Source organism: Nicotiana sylvestris, chromosome 8 (assembly GCF_000393655.2).
Source record: "Nicotiana sylvestris chromosome 8, ASM39365v2, whole genome shotgun sequence".
Classification (NCBI taxonomy): Eukaryota; Viridiplantae; Streptophyta; class Magnoliopsida; order Solanales; family Solanaceae; genus Nicotiana; species Nicotiana sylvestris.
Window position 1 is genome coordinate 142,527,076 of NC_091064.1, and position 15,812 is coordinate 142,542,887.

Below are 15,812 nucleotides of genomic sequence, written 5' to 3' on the forward strand. Positions count from 1 at the left end.
CCACAGGAGTAGAAACATAAATAGGGGAACTCAAAGAATCCCGAGGTACACCCAAATGCGGAGCAAAATAAGAAGACACATAAGAATAAGTAGAGCCTGGATCGAATAGAACCGATGCATCTTTGTGGCAAACTAGTATAATACATGTGATGACAGAATCGGAGGCAAAAGCCTCGGTACGGGCAAGAAGGGTATAGTATCTGGCCTGGCCTCCCCCTCTAGGGCGACCTCTACCTCCCTGTCCTCCACTTCTAGCTGGCTGAGCATGTGGGGTAGCAATTGGAGCTGTGATCATAGCCTGAGAACTTTGCGGGGCATGCTGTGGATGGGAAGTCCGTGGAGTTGCACTTCTCCCAAGTCTAGGGCAATACCTCACAACATGGCGTATGTCACCACACTCAACGCAACCTCGCGGCTGATGTGGTAATGGGAACTGTGCGGTATGAGTACTCCAAGACACCCTGAACACCTGAAACACTGTGCGAAATCTGAGATGCAAACTGAGCTAGCTGGCCTATAAAACCTCTTCCATACCGTACTCTTCCTCTAAAATAAGGACCAGTTGGTCTCCCTAGTCTACGAGGTCTACTTACTACCCTATACTCTCCCTCCTGACCTAGTCTATCCTCTCTCTCCCCGGCCCACATGTCCCCTACTCGGCGAGAGGTCCTCACCACCCGCTGAACTGGGACCATAAGCTGTATCGCCATGACACCTGTAACCTGACCAATGGAAACTCGTTGCTCTGGAGTGGGGGCGATGGGAGTCTGGGTCCCTTCCGTGACCTGTGAAGTAGTTGGTACAACCTGAATAAATCCCGTCTAAATTAATATACCAAACATGGAGTAGTAGTAGCAATAGTCATGTCTGATGCCTGGGCTCTAGCTGGAACTGCTGGTGGCTCCTCGGTGGTAGCTCGCGTGGGTGTTCTAGCTTCACCGAGTGCACGTCCTCGGCCTCGACCTCTGACGGCTCTCGCAGGGGGCGCGGGTGTCTGATCATCTCTGGCAGTACGTGTCCTCACCATCCGTGAGAGAATGGAAGACAGAGATTTAGGATTTCGTGATGTCAAAAATCTCGCACGACAGGGAAATTAAATGAAGTGGAATTTTCCTAACGTTACATAGCCTCTCGTAGATAGACTCCGAGAGGGGACCCTTACGGACAAGCGCAATATCAAGCCATCTCGTGGCATCAAATCTAGTCCCTCAGCCTCATATCAATCAAGCCACCTCGTAGCATATATATCTCAGGCCCTTGGCCTTATAAGCAATATCAACAAGCAACCTCGTGGCGTACATATTTCAGGCCCTCGGCCTCAAATCAGTATCAATGTTTCCTCACAACTAGGCCCTCGGCCTTACTTAGTCAAAAATATTCACAAGCCCCTCGATGTTATCTTATGTTTTGTTGTTAAAACATATAGATTTTTACATCTTGCCGTGAATATCTTACTTCCTGGTGCTAGTTCTATTCCAGACATTTTCCAGTATAGCACTAATGATTTATCTATATTTTTATAATCTATTGCCACTGAATAGTTGACACTTATTATGAATTTAAATTTTTGGTATATTAAGTTACCTCTTACTGCACTTATTATACTTTTTTCTATAGGTTGTACAATTCTATCGTCTGCCAAGTATATTTCTATAGGGGTATCTATTCCCTCTCTAAAACATGCTTTTATTAGTATTCCTGTTCCTCCTAATTGTACGTATTTTATTGGATTTTTTGCTTTTATATCTTGTATTTCTTTATTTAATAGTTTTTTATTTAAAATTGGTATTCTTGCTTTACCTTTAATGTATTTACAGTCTATTATATGTTCTCTTTGGCTTACTACATAGTATTCTTCTTTTTGTCTCTTAAACCAATTCTTTATTGTTGGTACTTCTAATATTTTGTCTATGCTTGGATCCAATTATTTTCCTTTTATTTGTTCAAATATAGTGATGTCAAATATTATTTTCTGTTCTGAAGATTGTTCATCTTGGTGTTCTTCTTGTTGTATAATTTGTATATCTTTCTCAGTCATAATTATCTTCGTCTGATTCTTCTATTTCATTATTATTTATTTCCTTTTCATTTTCTGAGAACTCGTTTTCTGATATCTCATATATGTTGTCTTCACTGCCTAATTCATAATCTACATATTCTATTTGTGTATATTTATCATTGTCTATCATTATTTCGGTAATTTGTTTCTTCTTTGGGTTTTTTGGTAATCTGCAATCTTTAGCTAAGTGTCCTAGCTTTCCACAATTGTAACAAGTACATTCTGTTAGTTTTTTCTTTTTTCTATATGGCTTTTTATGTTTGTAATTTTTTACATAATATCTTCCTCTTGGTTTCTTATACTTATATTTTGATTTATATCTTTTCCTCTTTCCTTCTTTTTTCTAATATTTATCTGTGCAGCCAAATTGGGGTGCTATTCTATTTTTGCAGCATGCCAAATTTTTTACTAATATTTTATCCATTTTGATATTTTCTTTATATTTTTCACATAATTCTATAAACCAGTTTTGTAGAAATTTTATTCGAGCTCCTAGAGTATCTGCTAGTTCTGCTTCATTCCAATTTTTTATTATTTTTGAGCTAAACGGTTCTGGTAATTTTGTAAAATATAATTTTCTTATCTCCTTACTTTCATCCGGACTATATGTTCCTTTATAATAATAGTCTCTAAATGCACAAGTATATTCGTCTATATAACACATATTACATATTGCTAATTTTGTCATTAAATTTCTATTTATAGTCTTTTCTTTATTCTGTTCTTCTACTTCTGTTGTCATACTACTAAATTCATTTCTTATTGCTATTTCATATTTATTCAATATATCGGTAACTGTTGTTGCAGTTGTACCATCAAGTTTTTTATTACTTCTTAATGTATCTAAGCTTTCACTTGATAAATTTTGTAACCATAGTTTCACCGTTCCTATGAGTGTTCTTTCTATATATCCTGGTGTTTCAGCTATTACTATTTTATTATCTATTAGTTGTTTTGAGATATACCCTATCCATAATTGGATTGTTTTATTTATATCTGCTACACAATCTAGATCTAAAAAATTGCATTGTTCAGTTATTTGTCTTGGTGTCCATCTCCTATTTAGCCTTTTATCCCATAATATTTTATTCCTATCATATGAATCATAACTTACCCTGTAATAGGTTGAGTTTAGTTGTCTTGGATTTTTTACTCCTGATGTGCTTGGTTTATCTTCAGTCATATCCCCTATATTTATTTCTGGATTTGTTTTTATCTTTTCTGTTTTTTCTATAAGTTCTGTGTACGTCTCACTTGTTTCCGAATAGTTTTCTACTAGATCTTTTTCGTCATCACTTTGGTCATTTATTTCATTTATGCTTATATTTGGTGGATTATCCTGTACCTCTTCTAACTGTATTTTAAATGTTTCTATCTCATTTGTCAGTCTTAGCTCTTGTTCTTCTTCTTTACGTTTTACTTTTTCTTTTAGTTTATTAGTATATAGCTGTTTTAGCATTTCCAATTCTTTTTCTAATTCTGTTATTTTAGTATTTTTTTACTTCCTCTATCTGTTGTATTTTTTCTTTAGCCTGTTGTTGTATTTCTTTAATTTCTCGTTTTCTGTCTATTTCTTCGTTTTCTTTTGTTATTCTAATCATTGCGGTTAAATTATCTTCTAGTTTTACAGTTTCTTTTTCTAACATTAAGTTCAGGTTATTTCCTATTTTCTTGTATCTTCTTCCTAAGTTGGAAAATATTATCGTTATTTTTAATCCTTCAGGATTTTCATATGTTTTCTCTTCTAGTGCGAATTCTTCTTTATTCATCTTCTATTTTTAAGATAGCAAATATATTTATATTCTGTTTTAGATATTATATCAATTAATTCAGATAGTCTAGCTTTGTTTATTTTTGTAATACTTAGGTATTCATATTCTAAGTAGAGTTTTTTCAGTTTCTTCCTTATTTTCCTTGATTTTTTAGTTATTTTAATCTGCATATTTTCTGTAATTGACTCACTGTTTATGGAGATTTTTTGCGGATTTGTACTATCAATTTCAGTGTTATTTTCCATGATTTTACTTCTTAGAGCAAATGTTTATTTATCAGTTTCATAGCTCTGATACCAATTTTGAGAAGTGTAGTTTGATTTTGTAATAAGCGGAATTAACTTGATATATGCGTAGTTGATCATTAATCTGAATATAAGTCTAGTTCATATAAATCTAAGATATCTATTTCTTCTGATAGAATTAGTTCTGTATATCCTTGTTCCATTATGTTCATTATTTCAAAAGAAATTAAAATATCATAAATTTTTCTCATAATGTCGTTATTAAGTTGGTTCAAGGTATATAACATGAGTATTTTGTAATCATTATTGTTATCTAGTAAATAAGTGGGGTTGTTCATAAGATATTATTGTTTTTACGTATTATTCTTATCATGTGTTTACTAAACATATTCCCTCTAACCTTTTTGTTTATCATAGAGTTCATCATGGTTTAATAAGTTGTACCGAACAATCTTTTCTGGTCACTACCATATTTTTCTTGCTTCAATTATTTTCCCTAACAGCGCCTCAACTTTGTTTACTCCCCTAAACGGCTTCCATGCCTACCAGTTTCGACCTTAGAATGGCATAATCTGGGCTTAACTACTCTCAGCATTATTAGACATGGCAAACTTTCTCAAGATGTTCTTTATAACAGTACTATAACATGATAAACAGTTATGATATTCAAGAGATTATAAGGAATATAAAAGTTTAGTTAGACATGATTATGAATAAACTTACCTGTTCTTGTAACTCGTTTGATTGTTCCATAGTTGAAAGAGACTTTGTATATAACTCAGATATTTATAAGAGAGAGAAGATAATAGAGAGAAGGTGAAGGTCTGTCCTCTTCTCTTCGGATTACAAATTATATATAGAAAATTGAAATGACTCTTACTGTTTACAAATGACTCTTCATGAACGACCTTTACTGTTCATGAATATGACTCGTACTATTTACTTTACGACTTTTTTACATGACTCTTACTATTCATGAATGACCTTTACTGTTCATGAAAATGACTCTTTACTATTTACTTTACGACTTTTTTACATTATTTGTTTTCAATAGTTGTCTTCCTCATTTGTCTTCTTGCTGATATCTTCATTCTAGTTGGACTTCTGGTACATGGTTATCTTCTCCATTGCATTTTGAACATATATGATCTGGGTATTTGTGGCCTACTAGTTTGCAGTATCTTGTCAATAATTCATTGGAAATAAATCCTTTCTTTAGTGCTCTTGTAGTTGGCTGTATCTCTGGTTTTAGTAATGATAAAATCCATTTTTGGACTTCATCCATATCTCCTTGTCGTAGTTCTCTTGAATTGGCATATATCATTAGCTAGTCTCTTGAGTAGTAGCTCCAGATAGCATTTTCTTGTAAATAATTGTTGGCTAGCTCTTGTATAATAGTTGCTATTCCAATTATTCTTTTGTTGGCATAAAATCCTGGTATCTCAATTTTCGGTATTTCTAGTTGTTGTTCTATTTCTTCTGGTATTATCATATCTCGTGTTAAGCCTATTTTTACAACTTGTATAATAGGTTTTATTTCATCATATAGTATCTCAGCTGGTGCTGTATAGAATTTTATAAAAAATAAGTTTCCTTTTGTAATTCTTTTGAATGTAATAAATGCTTTGTATAACTCTGGTATTCCACTTATCTCTTCCCCATCATAGGTATATACCGTACTAAGTAATCCATAGTTGTAACATGTTTTTACTAAATTAGCTCTAGTTTTTGGCTGTGCAATAAGCCTATTATATCCTTGAAGTTTTTGGGTTATATAATCCTGTGTTGGATCTGTTGTAGTAGTTGCTCTGGGGTTCAAGTTTAGGAATGTTTGAATTTTGTATATGTTTACAATTTAGGTCTGAGTAATATGGTTGTATATCTTTTTGTTTTGGTGTAGATTGTTGGCATAGGTTGAGGTTTGTGGTGTCGTAACTATTGTTTCTTTTGGCCTTTTCGGAGTAATTGGTTTATCAAATATGTTGTTTAAATTGACATTGGTATGTGGCTTCTTGTTAACTTGTTTACTTGTACCTGCAGCTGTATATAAACCAATTGTGTTATGGGTTTTTTGGAGTTTCCCAACGTCTCCTTCTAACTCTGGAAGTTTAGAGTCTTCCGATCGACTTAGCTCTGCATTTTTATAGTCATGCTGCTGACTTGACTAGCTTTTCTCTAGCTGTTGTAATCTTTTTCCCATACCATCCATCTGTAAAGATAGCGTAGTAAGGATTGCAAATATATCTTTTGATTCTTGGCTTTCATCTGTTTGAGTAGCTTTGTCTTGATAGGTAGTCTGCAATAACATTTTTGTCAGTTCTTATTACTTCAATTGTAAATGTAAAATTCTGTATATTTAATACAAGTCTTCTTATTTCCTTCGTAGTTACTGAATCTTGTACTTTCCGTGTTATCCACCATTTTACTTGTGTATTATCTGTTCTCATAATAAACTTGTTATAAATGATATATGGCTCAAATGCTAACAAACATTTATATAATCCAAATAGTTCTTTCCTATTTATCTCCCAATTTAATTGTGGTTCCGTGTATGATCTTGAATAATATCTACAATGGTGTTCAATCTTTTCATTATCATATTTATATTTTAGAACTCCTCCGTAGCTGTGATCACTAGAATCAGTTTCAACTATGTATGTGAACTGTCTTTTTTCATCTGGAAAATATAATTTTGGTAACTTTTTACACATATTTTTGATCTTCTTTATATGTATTTTATCTTTTTCGTCAAAATGGTATTCTACATCTTTTTTCAATTTTTTCTGTAATGGTTTTAAGTTTTCTGCTAATTTAGGGATATATTCTCTTACTTGGTTAACCAATCCTAAAAATGATTGTAATTTCTTTTTTGTATCAAGTGTTTCATTTAAGTTAATTATTTTTTGTACTATATGAGTTTGCATTTTTATTCCATTTTTATCTATTTGTATACCTAAGAATTCTATTTGATTTTTCATTACTTCTGCTTTCTTTTTACTTAAACTAATTCCTGATATTTCTACAATGTGTATGAATTTTTCTAGTAGTTTTATATGTTCGTTCTCTGTTCTAGAATATAACAGTATATCATCTATATATATTATACAATTTTCTAATTGGTTAAAGTAGTTATCCATAAAATGTTGGTATCTACCTGGTGCATTTTTATATCCAAATGGTAATACGTTCCATTCGTAAAAGCCTTGTGGTACTGTAAATGCTGTTAGCTTTTTAGATTCGTCTTCTAGTTTTAAATGATAAAATCCTGATTTACAGTCAAATTTACTGAAATAGTTATATCCTTGTATTTGTCTGATTTTTAGTATTTTATTTGGTATCGGATAATTATATGTTTTTGTTTTTGCATTTAAATTTCTATAATCTACAACCATACGACTTTTTCCTCGTTTTTGTTCGCTATGCTTATTTACTATAAATGCTGGGCTAGTGTGTTTACTATTACTTTCTTGTATGTACTTATTGTCTAATAATTCCTATATGTGTATTTTAAATTCTGTTAGATCATTAAAATTGTATTTCAAAGATTTTTGTGTTATTATACTATTTTCATTTATTAGTTCAATTTTTATTTTTGTTTTATGTTTTTCCCAACCTTGTAGTGGATTATCATTATATAGTAGTTCTAATTTATCTTGGATTAATTTTATCTTATTTATTGAGAAAATGATTATTTCTATATTATGGTTGCTTTGTGTCATATTTTCTAATTTTTGGGTAATTTTTTCACTTCCCTTAATCCAGGGTGTTGTTTTTCTCACTTTATTATTTACTCTTTTTGCTCCTAATCTTTGCTTACCCGGGGTAGTAAACCACCAATGTGTTTTTGTTATAATATGTGGGTATAACTTATCTAAAAATGGCATTCCTAATAATATATCCTTATTTGTGAATTCATAACTATATATTTCTTCTATAGTTAATATTTTGTCCCATATTTGTATTTTTAGATTCCTTGCTTTGTATGTTATCATACTTCCCTCATTGTTACATCCTGTTACTACTATGGGGTTTTTTAGCTTTTCCCATTTACTTTCTGGTAGACAATTATGCCTACACATGTTAGCTTCTGCTCCTGTATCCATCATAGGTATATAATATCTATTATAATGTCCTTCTATTATTATTTTGGCAAGTATATATATTTTTGGCATTATATTAAGGTTCTTTTTATTATTATTTTCTTATTTTCATAACATATTGTTAATTGTCTATCTTCTAATTTATATGGTTTGACTTTTTCTAACCATTTTATTCCTAGTGTAATGTTTTTATCTCCTTGATATATTTTAAAATTTATTAATATTGGTATGCCTCCAATAATTAATTCTTTTTCAGTTGTTTCTTCATTTTTTCTTAATGCTTTTTGTAATTCTGAATGTTGTTGTTCTATCGTCACTATCTCTTGTTCTGGTATTAATTCTCTTATAACATAGTTCTCCTCTTGCCCTGTATTTATTAATATTAAATATTTTCTTTGGTCCATTATTCCTGTTATATAATAATGATGTGGGTTTATTTCTTCTATTTTTTGTTCTATTAATTTTTGTGGAGTTATGTAATCTATTCTTCTTGATGTACTTATTCTTGATGATGTCTCTGATATTTCATTACTTGTTCGTTTTGACGTGCTTAATCTTTCTTTTACTATTTCTAAATCTTCTTCTATATCCATTTCCTTATAACTCTAATCATTGTTGTCTATAACTGATACTATTCTTTCGAATGGATTTTCTATTTTTATTTTATTTATTTTATTTTTAGCTGTTATCTTATGTTTTGTTGTTAAAACATATAGATTTTTACATCTTGTTGTGAATATCTTACTTCCTGGTGCTAGTTCCATTGCAGACATTTTCCAGTATAGCACTAATGATTTATCTATATTTTTATCATCTATTGCCACTGAATAGTTGGCACTTATTATGAATTTAAATTTTTGGTATATTAAGTTACCTCTTACTGTACTTATTATACTTTTTTCTATAGGTTGTACAATTCTATCGTCTGCCAAGTATATTTCTATAGGGGTATCTATTCCCTCTCTAAAACATGTTTTTATTAGTATTTATGTTCCTCCTAAGTGTACGTATTTTATTGGATTTTTTGCTTTTATATCTTTTATTTCTTTATTTAATAGTTTTTTATTTAAAATTGGTATTCTTGTTTTACCTTTAATGTATTTACAGTCTATTATATGTTCTCTTTGGCTTACTACATAGTATTCTTATTTTTGTCTCTTAAACCAATTCTTTATTATTGGTACTTCTAATATTTTGTCTATGCTTAGATCCAATTCTTTTCCTTTTATTTGTTCAAATATAGTGGTGTCAAATATTATTTTTTGTTCTGAAGATTGTTCATCTTGGTGTTCTTCTTGTTGTATAATTTGTATATCTTTCTCAGTCATAATTATCTTCGTCTGATTCTTCTATTTCATTATTATTTATTTCCTTTTCATTTTCTGAGAACTCGTTTTCTGATATCTCATATATGCTATCTTCACTGCCTAATTCATAATCTACATATTCTATTTGTGTATATTTATCATTGTCTATCATTATTTCGGTAATTTGTTTCTTCTTTGGGTTTTTTGGTAATCTGCAATCTTTAGCTAAGTGTCCTAGCTTTCCACAATTGTAACAAGTACATTCTGTTAGTTTTTTCTTTTTTCTATATGGCTTTTTATGTTTGTAATTTTTTACATAATATCTTCCTCTTGGTTTCTTATTCTTATATTTTGATTTATATCTTTTTCTCTTTCCTTCTTTATTGTAATATTTATCTGTGCAGCCAAATTGGGGTGTTATTCTATTTTTGCAGCATGCCAAATTTTTCACTAATATTTTATCCATTTTGATATTTTCTTTATATTTTTCACATAATTCTATAAACCAGTTTTGTAGAAATTTTATTCGAGCTCCTAGAGTATCTGCTAGTTCTGCTTCATTCCAATTTTTTATTATTTTTGAGCTAAACGGTTCTGGTAATTTTGTAAAATATAATTTTCTTATTTCCTTACTTTCATCTGGACTATATGTTCCTTTATAATAATAGTCTCTAAATGCACAAGTATATTCGTCTATATAACACATATTACATATTGCTAATTTTGTCATCAAATTTCTATTTGTAGTTTTTTCTTTATTTTGTTCTTCTACTTCTGTTGTCATACTACTAAATTCATTTCTTATTGCTATTTCATATTTATTCAATATATCGGTAACTGTTGTTGCAGTTGTACCATCAAGTTTTTTATTACTTCTTAATGTATCTAAGTTTTCACTTGATAAATTTTGTAACCATAGTTTCACCGTTCCTATGAGTGTTCTTTCTATATATCCTGGTGTTTCAGCTATTACTATTTTATTATCTATTAGTTGTTTTGAGATATACCCTATCCATAATTGGATTGTTTTATTTATATCTGCTACACAATCTAGATCTAAAAAATTGCATTGTTCAGTTATCTGTCTTTTTTTACTCAAAAAAAGAACACTCATAGGAACACCAGGAAGTAATAAAAAACATGATGGATATATAGAAAGAACACTCATAGGAATGGTGAAACTATGGTTACAAAATTTATCAAGTGAAAGCTTAGATACATTAAGAAGTAATAAAAAATATGATGGTACAACTGCAACAACAGTTACCGATATATTGAATAAATATGAAATAGAAATAAGAAATGAATTTAGTAGTATGACAACAGAAGTAGAAGAACATAATAAAGAAAAGACTACAAATAAAAATTTAATGACAAAATTAGCAATATGTAATATGTGTTATATAGACGAATATACTTGTGCATTTAGAGACTATTATTATTAAGGAACATATAGTCCGGATGAAAGTATGGAGATAAGAAAATTATATTTTACAAAATTACCAGAACCGTTTAGCTCAAAAATAATAAAAAATTGGAATGAAGCAGAACTAGCAGATACTCTAGGAGCTCGAATAAAATATCTACAAAACTGGTTTATAGAATTATGTGAAAAATATAAAGAAAATATCAAAATGGATAAAATATTAGTGAAAATTTTGGCATGATGAAAAAATAGAATAGCACCCCAATTTGGCTGCACAGATAAATATTACAAAAAAGAAGGAAAGAGAAAAAGATATAAATCAAAATATAAGTATAAGAAACCAAGAGGAAGATATTATGTAAAAAATTACAAACATAAAAAGCCATATAGAAAAAAGAAAAAACTAACAGAATGTACTTGTTACAATTGTGGAAAACTAGGACACTTAGCTAAAGATTGCAGATTACCAAAAAATCCAAAGAAGAAACAAATTACCGAAATAATGATAGACAATGATAAATATACACAAATAGAATATGTAGATTATGAATTAGGCAGTGAAGACAACATATATGAGATATCAGAAAACGAGTTCTCAGAAAATGAAAAGGAAATAATAATAATGAAATAGAAGAATCAGACGAAGATAATTATGACTGAGAAAGATATACAAATTATACAACAAGAAGAACACCAAGATGAACAATCTTCAGAACAGAAAATAATATCTGACACCACTATATTTGAACAAATAAAAGGAAAAGAATTGGATCTAAGCATAGACAAAATATTAGAAGTACCAACAATAAAGAATTGGTTTAAGAGACAAAAAGAAGAATAATATGTAGTAAGCCAAAGAGAACATATAATAGACTGTAAATACATTAAAGGTAAAGCAAGAATACCAATTTTAAATAGAAACTATTAAATAAAGAAATAAAAGATATAAAAGCAAAAAATCCAATAAAATACGTACACTTAGGAGGAACATAAATACTAATAAAAACGTGTTTTAGAGAGGGAATAGATACCCCTATAGAAATATACTTGGCAGACGATAGAATTGTACAACCTATAGAAAAAAGTATAATAAGTACAGTAAAAGGTAACTTAATATACCAAAAATTTAAATTCATAATAAGTGTCAACTATTCAGTGACAATAGATGATAAAAATATAGAACTAGTGCTATACTGGAAAATGTCTGGAATAGAACTAGCACCAGGAAGTAAGATATTCACAGCAAGATGTAAAAATCTATATGTTTTAACAACAAAACATAAGATAACAGCTAAAAATAAAATAAATAAAATAAAAATAGAAAATCCATTCGAAAGAATAGTATCAGTTATAGACAACAATGATTATAGTTATAAGGAAATTGATATAGAAGAAGATTTAGAAATAGTAAAAGAAAGATTAAGCACGTCAAAACGAACAAGTAATGAAATACCAGAGACATCATCAAGAAGAATAGATTACATAACTCCACAAAAATTAATAGAACAAAAAATAGAATAAATAAACCCACATCATTATTATATAACAGGAATAATGGACCAAAGAAAATATTTAATATTAATAAATACAGGGCAAGAGGAGAATTATGTTATAAGAGAAATAATACCAGAACAAGAGATAGTGACGATAGAACAACAAAATTCAGAATTACCAAAAGCATTAAGAAAAAATGAAGAAACAACTGAAAAAGAATTAATTATTGGAGGCATACCAATATTAATAAATTTTAAAATATATCAAGGAGATAAAAACATTACACTAGGAATAAAATGGTTAGAAAAAGTCAAACCATATAAATTAGAAGATAGACAATTAACAATACAACAACAACAACAACAACAACAACGACCCAGTATAATCCCACAAGTGGGGTCTGAGGAGGGTAATATGTACGCAGACCTTACCCCTACCCCGAAGGGTAGAGAGGCTGTTTCCAGGAGACCCTCGATAGACAATTAACAATATGTTATGAAAATAAGAAAATAATAATAAAAAGAACCTTAATATAATGCCAAAAATATATATACTTGCCAAAATAATAATAGAAGGATATTATAATAGATATTATACACCTATGATGGATACAGGAGCAGAAGCTAACATGTGTAGGCATAATTGTCTACCAGAAAGTAAATGGAAAAAGCTAAAAAAACCCCATAGTAGTAACAGGATTTAACAATGAGGGAAGTATGATAACATACAAAGCAAGGAATCTAAAAATACAAATATGGGACAAAATATTAACTATAGAAGAAATATATAGTTATGAATTCACAAATAAGGATATATTATTAGGAATGCCATTTTTAGATAAGTTATACCCACATATTATAACAAAAACACATTGGTGGTTTACTATCCCGTGTAAGCAAAGATTAGGAGCAAAAAGAGTAAATAATAAAGTGAGAAAAACAACACCCTGGATTAAGGGAAGTGAAAAAATTACCCAGAAATTAGAAAATATGACACAAAGCAACCATAATATAGAAATAATCATTTTCTCAATAAATAAGATAAAACTAATCCAAGATAAATTAGAACTACTATATAATGATAATCCACTACAAGGTTGGGAAAAACATAAAACAAAAATAAAAGTTGAACTAATAAATGAAAATAGTATAATAACACAAAAACCTTTGAAATACAATTTTAGTGATCTAACAGAATTTAAAATACACATACAGGAATTATTAGACAATAAGTACATACAAGAAAGTAATAGTAAACACACTAGCCCAGCATTTATAGTAAATAAGCATAGCGAACAAAAACGAGGAAAAAGTCGTATGGTTTTAGATTATAGAAATTTAAATGCAAAAACAAAAACATATAATTATCCGATACCAAATAAAATACTAAAAATCAGACAAATACAAGGATATAACTATTTCAGTAAATTTGACTGTAAATCAGGATTTTATCATTTAAAACTAGAAGACGAATCTAAAAAGCTAACAGCATTTACAGTACCACAAGGCTTTTACGAATGGAACGTGTTACCATTTGGATATAAAAATGCACCAGGTAGATATCAACATTTTATGAATAACTACTTTAACCAATTAGAAAATTGTATAATATATATAGATGATATACTGTTATATTCTAGAACAGAGAACGAACATATAAATTTACTAGAAAAATTCATACACATTGTAGAAATATCAGGAATTAGTTTAAGTAAAAAGAAAGCAGAAGTAATGAAAAATCAAATAGAATTCTTAGGTATACAAATAGATAAAAATGGAATAAAAATGCAAACTCATATAGTACAAAAAATAATTAACTTAAATGAAACACTTGATACAAAAAAAGAAAGTACAATCATTTTTAGGATTGGTTAACCAAGTAAGAGACTATATACCTAAATTAGCAGAAAACTAAAAACCATTACAGAAAAAATTAAAAAAGGATGTAGAATACCATTTTGACGAAAAAGATAAAATACATATAAAGAAGATCAAAAATATGTGTAAAACGTTACCAAAACTATATTTTCCAGATGAAAAAAGACAGTTCACATACATAGTAGAAACTGATTCTAGTGATCACAGCTACGGAGGAGTTCTAAAATATAAATATGATAATGAAAAGATTGAACACCATTGTAGATATTATTCAGGATCATACACGGAACCACAATTAAAATGGGAGATAAATAGGAAAGAACTATTTGGATTATATAAGTGTTTGTTAGCATTTGAGCCATATATCGTTTATAACAAGTTTATTGTGAGAACAGATAATACACAAGTAAAATGGTGGATAACACAGAAAGTACAAGATTCAGTAACTACGAAGGAAATAAGAAGACTTGTATTAAATATACAAAATTTTAAATTTACAATTGAAGTAATAAGAACTGACAAAAATGTTATTGTAGACTACCTATCAAGACAAAGGTACCCAAACAGATGAAAGCCAAGAATCAAAAGATATATTTGCAATCCTTACTACGCTATCTTTACAGATGGATGATATGGGAAAAAGATTACAACAGCTAGAGAAAAGCCAGTCAAGTCAGTAGCATGACTATAAAAATGCGGAGCTAAGTCGATCAGAAGACTCTAAACTTCCAGAGTTGGAAGGAGACGTTGGGAAACTCCAAAAAACCCATAACACAGTTGGTTTATATACAGCTGCAGGTACAAGTAAACAAGTTAACAAGAAGCCACATACCAATGTCAATTTAAACAACATATTTGATAAACCAATTACTCCGAAAAGGCCAAAAAAAACAATAGTTACGACACCACAAACCTCAGCCTATGCCAACAGTCTACACCAAAACAAAAAGATATACAACCATATTACTCAGACCTATATTGAAAACATATACAAAATTCAAACATTCCTAAACTTGAACCTCAGAGCAACTACTACAACAGATCCAACACAGGATTATATAACCCAAAAACTCCAAGGATATAATAGGCTTATTGCATAGCCAAAAACTAGAGCTAATTTTGTAAAAACATGTTACAACTATGGATTACTTAGTACGGTATATACCTATGATGGGGAAGAGATAATTGGAATACCAGAGTTATACAAAGCATTTATTACATTCAAAAGAATTACAAAAGGAAACTTATTTTTTATAAAATTCTATACAGCACCAGCTGAGATACTATATGATGAAATAAAACCTATTATACAAGTTGTAAAAATATGCTTAACACGAGATATGATAATACCAGAAGAAATAGAACAACAACCAGAAATACCGAAAATTGAGATACCAGGATTTTATACCAACAAAAGAATAATTGGAATAGTAACTATTATACAAGAGCTAGCTAACAATTATTTACAAGAAAATGCTATCTGGAGCTACTACTCAAGAGACCAGCTAATGATATATGACAATTCAAGAGAA

The 15,812-nt window shown here is 29.8% G+C and overlaps 1 pseudogene; it reads right to left on the minus strand.

The window, feature by feature from the left end:
• Nucleotides 1-5,163: 5,163 nt before the first annotated feature.
• Nucleotides 5,164-6,384, minus strand: LOC104227484 (uncharacterized; annotated as a pseudogene).
• Between the last annotated feature and the right edge of the window lie 9,428 nt (nt 6,385-15,812).